At 35.5% G+C, this 11,589-nt stretch overlaps 1 long non-coding RNA gene across 2 annotated transcripts; it reads right to left on the reverse strand.

Annotated features, from left to right (window-relative positions):
• Positions 1 to 212: 212 nt before the first annotated feature.
• Positions 213 to 11,246, reverse strand: LOC130579467 (uncharacterized). Of its 2 annotated transcripts, XR_008966007.1 has the most exons (4): positions 11,069 to 11,246; positions 8,798 to 8,961; positions 8,482 to 8,575; positions 213 to 1,884 (listed from the first exon to the last, which is right to left on the reverse strand). It is a non-coding gene; the product is annotated as an uncharacterized LOC130579467 (long non-coding RNA). The 2 variants fall into 2 exon arrangements; XR_008966008.1 differs by lacking the exon at positions 8,482 to 8,575 and having other exon boundaries at positions 11,069 to 11,238.
• Positions 11,247 to 11,589: the final 343 nt, after the last annotated feature.

An 11,589-nucleotide genomic window follows, 5' to 3' on the forward strand; every position in this document is an offset into this window, starting at 1 on the left:
GTTGTACAGCAATATTCACCATCTATGCATGCTGATGGAAATAGCAACTTTTATAAAAGTGGTGAAGCATTATTTCTTAGTCATGATGTTTACCTCTCAAATCTGGTCTCTTAAGATCGTGAAATATGCTTAAGTCTGTATGAATTATATTTTATTGAGAGTGTTTTACATGGCTGAATTTGCAGTTTCATTTTTCTTCTCAGTTCCTGAAATACATCAAAATTAGATTTGTTTTTTAATTTAAACACTCATATATTGGCTGATGTATACTCTTTGACATATTATGTAATGCCAAATTTCCTCAAACACCACCTGCTGAGGCAAATCTATTGTCTCATCTATTATATTTTCTTATGTTTTATATACTATCATAGATAATCATAGTCACTGAAAGGTTTGTGATGCAATACATGGGATACTTCCCAAATATTTCATGACAGAGTCTTTAGAATCATAGACTCACTTAGGTTGGAAAAGATATTTGAGACGATTTAGGCCATCCTTGTGGCCTAAATTATCTTAGAAAATCCATATGATTTTTTTATATGGATTTTCCTTCTTCTGTTTAAGCTGCTAGCATTATTCATTTTTATTTGCAGAAGGGGAAAACAAAATGAAACAATGCCAAAACTCAAAAAAGGCATAAAAGAACATACATTGACATTCCATTTATTGAACAGAACTGTGCATTGAATACAAAAGTGAATTCTGCTTAAAAGAATAATTGTGCTACATTGGCCAAAATAAAAAATATGGTCACTAGGCCGACCTCTGGGACTATGTTCCTTGAAAAGTCATGAAATATATAATTTGAGTGGCCTCATTATTCCTTGTCATTCCCTATTATGTCTGTCAATAATTTTAAAAATTAAAAAAAAACAAAACAAGAAAAAAGCACAATCATAGAACACTACATTTCCATAAAGTCCAAAGCTTGTGCTACTCAACTGAATTGAAGATAAAAGCTGTGTCTTGCAGTACAGATATTTTTCTATGATACATGCATGATGCAAACTCTGTGGCTGAAAGAGCAAGGTTCATTCCTATGAACAACAAAGAGCCTGTATAAATATTAATATGAATAGTAAGTTTCCTATTGGCCACTATTTTCCCCTCAATTTATCATTGCACCATACTGTTGGTAAAAATAATTAAACAGCTAAAGGAAAAAAAATGGTTCAGTAATCACAACACACTGGGATGAAATTCAAGCTTCCTTTCCAATGAGCTTTTTAAAAACATTTGGCCCTGAAAATCCATTGGTAGCAGAAATTAAAATATTACAGGGCACCAACAAAGGTCTGTGGAGTCTGTTTAACAGACATAAGGACTAAAACCATATTAGACATTGATTTTGGCACCTACAATTAACAACATCTTGAAAAGCAATCATAATCATATGAATAAATTAAATGTGTTTAATTTCTGTAAATTTCAAGGCCTTGAAGGCTGCATTTACAAAAAACATTTTTCATTTTCATTTTTTCAAATTAAATGAAACTTCAGCACTGAAATATTTGTCGTGTTGCAAAAACATCTGTATGCAAAGCAGTATTTGCACGCTARGCTTCCGGGAAATAGTAAGATGTCATCACCTTCAGGGAGCCTGAACCAGCCTCCAAGTCAACTGAATCTGTGTTCAGGTCACTGTGCAAGAAAAAAAAATWATGATATAGCACATAGTACTGAGGCATTACCTGCATCAACTGCAAATTGGTGATGGAACTTTCCTTCTTTGCCAAATCTTCCTGTGAAGACTAAGAATTTTGGACAGTCCTTGTAGTCAGGGAAGGTGAAAACTATGCCAGAATCCCCCAAAGAAAAAGCTGGAATATTCTGCCTCTCTCCAAGAACTTCCTCCTGCACACCATTGCTCTTCACCTTCTGGAAAAAAAAAGTGGGCTGCATCAGATGTCAGAGGTTGTTAACTCTTTGTTTCCAGTTTCCCTAATTTCTGGATATGCAAAGAAACATTCAGTTAAAAGTCTTTTTTGGCCTATCCCAGACAATTAAAGTTAATCTCCAAATGTATTGGGTCACAGTTTCTGAGCTGAACAATTCTGGAGAAAATGAGGAATTGTTAATTTACATGGACTTGGGAACAATCTAAGTAAATGTTGCTTCACAGCAGGTGACAAACTGTGAAGATTTGATAACAGTCGCTGAAAACTGTATAAACTGAGTTCTCACTCAATCTCTAAATGAAATGTTAATGTCTAACCAAATTGACCATAAATACTTTTTGCTCCTCTCCAGGCAGAGGTGATTGAGTCCAGTCCTGAAAGTCAAAAAAACAACATTCCAGAAGAAACTAAAAAAGGGAAAGAAAGACGGGACTTCACAGTCACAGGTGCAGATTAGCACAAATCTTCCTATAAAGACTGTAGCATTAGAGTATAGTAATCATTATAAATTTTAAATATTGGGATTTTCCAAAGGGGGTTTGTGATGAAGCAAAGGTATCCTTAACAACTGTTAATGCTTAACACCCATTGCTATTGAACTGTGGAGTATAAATATATTTCACACATCTATAAATCGGCAAATAACTCATTATAAGCAGCATGACTACCCTGTCTGGGAATTTGGCTATCTCTATAATACTACAACTTTGAGGAAAGATCTGACCTGCAGAAACACAATTCTTGGTTTCTAATTTTTTAATTTACTTTTTTTTTTCCTTCCTTTTCAGAAGTTTTYGTATATTTAAAGCACTCAGAATATACAAGCAGGCCTCTGATCTTCTGTGAAGCAACTATGACTACTGGATCCTCAATATTTACCTGATATTCAAAATATTTTGCAGGTGATCAGAATCTCTGGCACTGCTGTTTGGCTGACTCCCAGAGCAGAAATGCAAATTCTTTTGAAGAAAGAAAATTCATTTTGATTTGCAAATCTTTGGTTTATATTTAGTATTTATTCACATATGATTAAAACTCAGAGAATGAAATTGTAATTTCAGCAACCATTGTAATTGAATTTCTGATGCCTACTCTAATTTTTCAAATCATTAGTAATGCAAGCATTTTGGTCAAATTTTCACTCTCTAGCAATTCTTTACAGCATATCTTTGAAAGTGAGCTGCATAAAAGGTTCAGTGATTAGACAGATTCAAACCAATTCAGTAGCTTTGTTTATAGGGCTGCTGCCAAGACTTGAGTCACTAAGTCAGCCTGTGACATGCCCGCTTGTATAACTTGTATTCTTTGGCAGCTTTTGAGGGGTTTGCATATCTCTTGTTGGATACATAATTCCTCTCACATATAAAAAAAAATAAATAGAGTGATAAATGTGTATAAAATTAGTTTTAAAACTGTGCTTATTAAATCCAGTAGAGATCGGTGTATTTTTTTTACATCCCGCACCACCCTCTAATTTGGCGGTCAAAGAAAAGGCAAGAGCTTGAAGCTGGTAGAACACAAACTTTTTGACTTATATCACACTTAAAAGAAGAGATTCAAAATCCATGAGGATTGTGTATCTTCTAGCACAAGTTGGTAGATATACCAAAAGAACAAATTTAATCTATTTGTCACAAGAACCATTGATTTCAGCCTACTGCATATTGATAGAGGACAGAGACATCACATTCTCTCTTGCTCTTTCTCTTCATCTACTTAACCAAATCGGGAAAGGACAGGGGAAAGGGTAACAAACTTCAAGCACATCTGTTTGGTCTTTAAGCTAAAGTTGGATGCAATACTGAAATAATTGGTCTCTACCACTCAGAGATCTGTTCTACTATTTTCGTGCAGATTTTATGCATCTGAGTGTTGTTTCCTAAGTAAATGGCTCAAACAATAAACACTTGAGAGATGATTTGTTTTGTTTCCTCTAATATCTAGAAAATGGTTAGGCTTTTTAAACTTCTTAGAACTTCTTAGTCTGATACATCACATTTTAGCCCTGGATTGAAAGAGTTTCTGGTCATTAACTTACTTTCTTGTTTCTAAACAGAGGTTTATTTAGTGGAACAATCAACAACTCTCAATTACTCTAGCATCCTGTTTAGATGGTATAATAAAATCGAATTTCATATCAGACTTTAAAGCTTGTCAGTGCTTGCTTAGATATTCCTATTTATCTTTCTCTGGAAACGAAAGGAAATGTTTTGTTTGCTTTCTCATATCATTTTGCCTCGGAGGATTCCAGTAGGCCAGTTTGAAATCCAGAATATTAATTACCTTATATACACCATTACATCAACATGATCTGGAGGAAACATATTTTTCTGGGTTTCCTGTTCTAAATGATGTGGTTTCAGATAGAACATTTGATAGTTGAGGACTGGGGCCTCTCTACATGAAATCCGTTCTTCCTTATCAAGTAAAGCATTGTTTTTAATTTCATGTTCCGTTAGTGCCAGGCTGAAATGAAATCACTTTATTTTTCACATTTGACCTTTCCATACCTAAAACTTCGTCCTTTTGCACTTTGAGGTAGCATGTCTGATGGTCAAGGATGAGAAGGTGAAGTAAAGGTGTCATCGAGGAAGTGACTCTGTAGAGCCTGCAATCACCTTAGGGGACATGGAATCAGAGTGTTTCCCCTGCTCTTCTAGGTCAGACAAGGTATTGTGCAGGTTTTGTTTGAATTCTGGTGAAACACATTCATCAGATGACTCAACAGACAAGAACTTAAAATTTGTCACCTACTGACTGGAGATAAACCCACAGCCTGAGACGCAAAGTGTCAAAATTCCTATGAGGGAAGAACATAAGCCAGCATCTGCCAAGAGAATAAATGATAAGGAGACAGATAAGAATCCATAGAAACTGCAGGAAATTCTTCTTAGGGACATCTCCTCCGGGACAAAGAGCCCTAGGATGTTTTAGATCACTTGGGTAATCTCATCTCTGCTCCATTTCCTATAAAAGGTTGGTCCAGATGATTTTTCAATGTGCTTTCCAAGCTGTCCTGTTCTGTGGTTCTGCACATTACTTTTTTAACAGCCTCTACATGGGCTATGCTGTGGTGCTTCTGGGTGATACTTATTTTCAGACCACCACAGCAGCCCACAAGCAGTCTGAAGTCTAAGCTGTAGATAAATAGCTCGTGTCAAGTGATGGCAAGCAATGACATAAAGATCCACCAGTGTCAGYGTATGGCTAGGAATTGCCTTCCTAAAAAGATGTCAAGTTTTACTCTTCAGATCAGAAGGAAGAGAAGGGCAAAATGAATTTTTGGCTGCAAAGTTTTTGTTTTTTCTTCTCAGTAAACACTGAGTGTGGCTGCATAGTTCTACTTCCATGACCAGAGGTTTAGAATTTATACACAGAAGAATGGCTAGCAGGATTTTATCTCATAACAAGTAACTGATTACACTTCTAACTGTAGTAATAGGAAGGCAAAAGATACACAGAAGCCTGAAACTGGCTGTGAGGCTGGCCACTGCTGAAACAGCAGACATTCTATTTCCATGTGCACATCTGGATGAAAGAAGGGAAATTTCTGCTTATAATTTCTGCTCATGGTAGAAAGAAACCCTAGTGCTGCTAGCAGCATGAAGGCACCACACACCATGTTTTCCTTGGGTATGAGTTACCCTTGGTGGACAGCAGGAACGCATCTAATCCAGTCTGAGAAAAGGAGGGATTTTACCTGAGCTCTCTTGCAACTGGTTGTGGAGAGGAGGTATCTAACATATCAAAGGGCTTCCTGGGCCATGATGTGCTACTACAATAAGAAGACTCTAGACATGAAAGACTGAGAGTATTAGATGCAATCACTAACACTATCTTCCTTGGCAGGTAGGGAGCTCAGGGCCAAATACTTCTATTCCAAAGATAATATATGCTGTTTCACCACAGAAAGCATTTCCACCATTATTTACCTGAATTCATATTGCTTTTTCTCAAGAATCTATTACTTCTTTGGAACTGAAACTCACTCTGACCCTGCATAACTAAGTGCTGTTATTCCCACCTTATTGTGCAAGGAAAGCATTTTTTTTTAAGTAGTAACTGATACTCAAATATTATTTCTATTTTCTCATGAACACTAGTTGTCACACATTTCTCACACCACATTGCAAACAGATTAGGCTTCAAAGCACAATATATTTTAGAAGGAAAGAAACTGATTGGGCAAAGAGTTGAAAGATACTTTCTTTCTATTCATATTTTAAAACATCTATGTAACAGCACACCATACCTTCCCTACTCTCTTGTAAACACTTGAAGTAGCCAGACAGTTTTTTGAAGGTCACATTGCAGTACTGTGGATGAAGCTTCATAAAAAGGCTGAATTACCATGTTTCTGCTATAATTTGTGTCAATGTGTAGTAATAAAACATGTGACTTGTAGCACAAACACTGTAATTCTTAAGTTTTTTTCAAAAACACCCTTTAGATAGCTCAATGTGTGTCCATGTTTGTTTGGGTTTTTTCCCAACTCACAGGTAATCACTTTTACTACACAAGCTCCATGAGAAAAAATGAAGCCAAACTATACCACCTTCTATTTCTTGAGTTAAAAAAAAAAAAAAAAAAGTGAGTTTATTGAAAAGTCACAACTAAAATAAATATGCTAAACATGGTAAAATACACAGATAGGACTGAAATTTAGGATGGCACGTTACAAAAGGAACCGACGGTGGAATCAAGAACCTGCCCATACCCATGTTGCCCTTGTTCCTCACTGCTAGATGTTCATCCCATTTGGGGCTGTTACAGGCTTCCTCAATGAGATTTTCCTCCAAATAAGCCAGCTGCTGGCAAAGTGCCACAGTAATCCAGCAGTCTTCGTACTTTGCACAATTGCACTCATACTTTGTACACTTTGTGTGACAGCTTTCAGAAGGCTGAGCCAGTTCATATCACCAGGGAACACTGACATCAGCACTGGTGTGGATCATGAAGRAGCAGGGATGACTACTAAACTCACATCCTGATCATGCAGAAAGATGTCTGTAAGTGCATGACCAGGCTTGTGTGCTCTGATTTTCTTTCATACAGTTGGCCTGAGGAGAAAAGCATATTGGATTAACTGAATATTTCATTTCCAAACCATAGGGGACACTTGCCAATTTATAGCTGCTGAAATTTTGAGGGTATTAAATTTATATTTTTTTTTCTTTTCATTTCAGTTTTTGTTCTCTGCCTTTTAGCTGGCTGTTGCTGGTACATTATTAAAAAAAAAAAAAAACCCAAAAAAAAACCTTTCATTTCTCTGCACTTGCACGTTCTGGATCATAGGATTTCATGTATCATTAATTTCCAAACAATTTGTGATTTTTGGTACACTATGAAACCATTTTTTAATAAATATGAATGTCCCCTCTCTCACTAGAAACCTTGCACCAGCCAATGCTACAGAAGAATATGAAAGATCTATGAACTAAATATAAAGAAAAGATGGAGAGAAACATCAGAAGTAAAATGCCTTGTAAAATTCTTCCTTCCTGGGACATTTCCATGTGAAATTTCTTCTCAGAAGAAATAGTAGAGTGTAAAAAATCAGTAGCCCTAGTATGTAAAAAATAGTTTAAAAGCTTACTTTAACAAAATTACATTCATTATGATTTACTGTTATAAGGCTGGCAGAAATTACCTTCTTAGAGTTTGTATGGAAAACCAGGGGAAACTGATGAAGTACTATGCAGTTTTCAGGTAGTGGCAGTCTGACCTCTCTTTGTCTTCTACCAACAATTTCTTCTCAGACAAAGACACAAATAGAACATGAAAAATGCTTTATGTTTATGGGAGCAGGTATTTTCTTCCCCTATTTTTTGCTACACTACACTCAGGTGCCTCTTTCATCCAGGGGCTTGTTGGAGGCTTTTACTCTGTCCTTGGGTCTCTCAAACCAAGTGATCTTAAACYGCATTCCAAAAATGTGCTTACTGAAGAAGAGAAACTTGTAGAAGTTAATTCCTAGCAGCCTCTGTCTGGGATTGGCAAGAGACTTAAAAATCTAACTAAAAAACAGYGTGAAAAACGGAGGTCATGGTGAGAAAAACTGAAATCCCAAATAACACCAGAAGTTGCAATTGAAACATTACACAATGTTTTCTGGTTTGGTTTCTTACTCAGTTCATGTTTTGACATAGTCTCTAAATCTTTACATGACCAATACCACAAAAATAAACAAAAATCTTTCTCTTAACAGGAAAACACTTACCAAGAACCTTTTTTTCAGAAACAGAATTTTTGCTCGATATGGGTTATGTAGGTGAGCCTCTTCTGGGAAAAGCAGCTTAGAGCCACTGAAACCAACTTTCCATCCTTCTAATATGTACCAGATTACAGAATCATCTGAGTTGCAAGGGACCCAGAAGGACGATCGAGTCAAAGTCTTAAGTGAATGGCCCATATTAACTAAGTTTAATTTTTTAATTCATCTTAACATTTAATTCATTTATTTCAACTTAAACATTTTGCTTTACTTGAGATAAAAATTGTCAACTGACAGCTTTTCTTTCTGTCCCGATCAATACAATTTCCAACTGCCAATGAAATGAAATGAAATATGCATTACTTAATTTGTTTGCACGCTTTACTCCAGAGGCCATTGCATGATTTCTGGAATGTGAATTACTTCATCATTTTTCTCTGTGATATCCATAATCTTGCTGGGGATACAGAAAAAGAGAAATTTAAGCAAAATTAAATAGATTGTAGAAAGCCCAGTCTTGTAATCACATTCTGCGGTGCTATATCATGTTTATCACAGYTCCTGTTCTCACATGAATGAAGAACACTGTTTATTTTCTATGCTTGATTGGGCAGAAATGAATGACTACAATTTACAGTGGAGCAACTGAAACAGGAAGACATAATCATTAAAGTCCTACCTTCAAGAGGTCTATGAGATTTCACAATTCTTTAAAGGAGATAGTATTTTGTGTGGCAAAATTCATATGGGCACTTGGTGGCTATGGAGCATTTTAACAAACTTCTGGGTAGCCTTTAACCACTTTAATGTCCTTTTCATACCAAGCAGTGCTGCTCTTTGCACCTGAAAAGCATTTAATTAGTGGAGGAAAGCAGAAAAACAATTTCTTTGGGAAACACTGAGAAATTAAACAACCTGCAAGATTAGCGCCAACATCAAGTTCTTTCCCAACTACCACACCTAAGATTATTTCACTCTTAAGTTTCATGATTTCATATTCTAAGAACTTGAATTTGCAGACTAATTTTAAAGGAAGAGTTCCCATAATGTGCAAACTTTGTTTATGCCACCAGAACTTCACTTCTGTTTGTTCTGGAAGATTCTTGTCTGAATATAAAATGAAGACAATTGGTTTGCCACCAGGGTTTAGCATAAACAAAGATTTGGGGAATAAGTAATTTAAAATGCAGAATAAATAATAAAGGAAAAAAATGTTTACAAATAAAATATAATTTAAAAAAAAAATCTGGGAAAATCAGTGAACTGCAGGAAAGATGCAACTGGAAAATGAGGTGGCCAGATAAGCAATAGACTATATTTTTTTCTGAACATGATGCCAATTTTAATTTGCAAGAATTAACTGTGAAATATAACTGAAAAATATAGTTCAGTCAAGAACACAATAGCAAGATTCACAACTAAATTTTAGCACCAAAAAAGTCCTTCTAAAGAACATATTTATAAAAAGATTAAAGAGCATGCGTATAACATACAAATATAAATATTAACAAAATATCGTAAGAAAGCAGTGAGAGTACTGTTTGTTTTGCTGTGAATAAAAACTTGTAATTGCCTATTAATCATTGAAAAAAACACTTATAGAAATAAACATAAAATGCCTGCATAGAGATAAACACTAATTGATCTGTACTAAAGAAGAAATGAATTTTTTTTATCTATTATTTCATAAAAGTTAATTTATTTCATATAATGGTGTTTGTCTGGGATTTTTAATCAATCCTGACAGTTATCCAGTCAATTATTAAAATGCCTAAAGCTTCTGCATGTATTTCTTGGAGCTGACATAATGAAAACAGAACTGCAGAGTTTTTCTAAGTAATTCTGTGAAAATACTGCTCAGAGCATAAGAACAGGGACATCCTACCACATTATTTGACTGTTAAGAAAGGAAGCTCTGTTATGAAGTTATGTAAGTTCTTCAGAGATGCTGGTGCCTTAGTGGTATGATCCTAAAAAATTTAACAGTTAGGAGTTATGAATTCATATACATGCACCTTCATCCTATTGCCCAGATATTTATATGATTTTTCACTATCTCCCACGCACCATCCTTGCAATCATCAGATTTTTATTTTGTTCCTATATTTAAAAAGGATCCAGGAGGAAAATTACTTCCTGCATTTATGGCCACAAGTTAGAATCGCCCCAAGCTATGTTCGTAATGACATTCCTTATCTGTCGCAATCTTGGCTTCCTTTTGTTTGCTGGGCTTTTTGGGAACACTCTGTTTAGTAGTCACTCTCAACTTGTTCTTTTTCCTAAAACACTTCCACGTAAAAAAAATTAAAAAAAAAAAAAAGCAATGCATTAGAAACAAATCAAATAAACTTGGAAAATCTATCAATTTCAGTCACTGCAAACAAAGCCGATCCTGAGCACTAAAACTGACTACAGTCAGGCAGAATACATAAGTGGGAATATTCAGCAGCTATTTTACAGTGTTTGSATTTTTTAAAACAGAAAAACAGGAATTAAAGTTGTTATGAAATCCCTGAAAGTGGGACAGGAAACTCTTTCTCATTTTGTCATCCTACAGGGTGAGGAAAGAAAAAAAAAAGAGTTAAAAAAATCAGAAGTCTGAAACACATGCAGCTTCTTCTSCATGTTTAATGAAGCACTTTTTTGGCACCCAGGCTTTTCATTTAGTCTTTTTGGATGTCTCCTCCATTAAACCTACAAGCAATGCAGAGTGAAAGTATTTTGTTCTGATTTACATAAACAGTGGATGCATGAGAGTACACAGGAATTGTCAAACTTCCATATCCTGTTTCTGATAGCAGTCACTATCACTGTCAGAAGAAAGCAGGCAGCAGTAATGAGATAGCCCTATCAACGTGGACAGCTGTTCCCACCCTCTGAAATTGGTTCATGTCTAGAAGATAACAAACATCAAAACAACAGTAAAAAAATAACCAAATAATATTGTTACCTCTACAAAGCAGCAGCCTGTTCTTTAGTCCTTTGGCTTTGATGTCACATGAAAATTCTTGACCGCCCAGTGTATCTCCAAAAGAAAATCTCATTTCCCCATCACAGCACAAGATGCCATCTCTTACTCAATTCTATTGCCTAATGACAGAAGACAGTTCTTTTTCCCAGCCAAAACACACACTTCTAGTGCAGGATTGCCAGTGGCAGCATACAGAAACAAAGTGTACCAGGTTTTTACTCTATAGCCACCCTCAAAACATATCAGTAATGTTCAAATCATGCAATGTATTTGGCCATCATAAAAATTCAGGATTTATTCAAATACTATTACACAACTTTCTATGGAAATGTACTAGCAATATCAAACCTTCACAATCTCTACTTTATTTGTGACTRTCTGCAGGACTTCTGTGAACCTGGTGCTGCTTCACAGCATCAGACAACACAATTTGGAAAAGCATTGAGACCTTCCTAAAATACATCCAATTCTTAAGACACAATGTGAAACCAACTAAAAGA

The sequence above is a fragment of the Malurus melanocephalus genome, unplaced genomic scaffold, assembly GCF_030028575.1.
Source record: "Malurus melanocephalus ecotype Western Australia unplaced genomic scaffold, MMel_1.1 scaffold_276, whole genome shotgun sequence".
NCBI lineage: Eukaryota > Metazoa > Chordata > Aves > Passeriformes > Maluridae > Malurus > Malurus melanocephalus.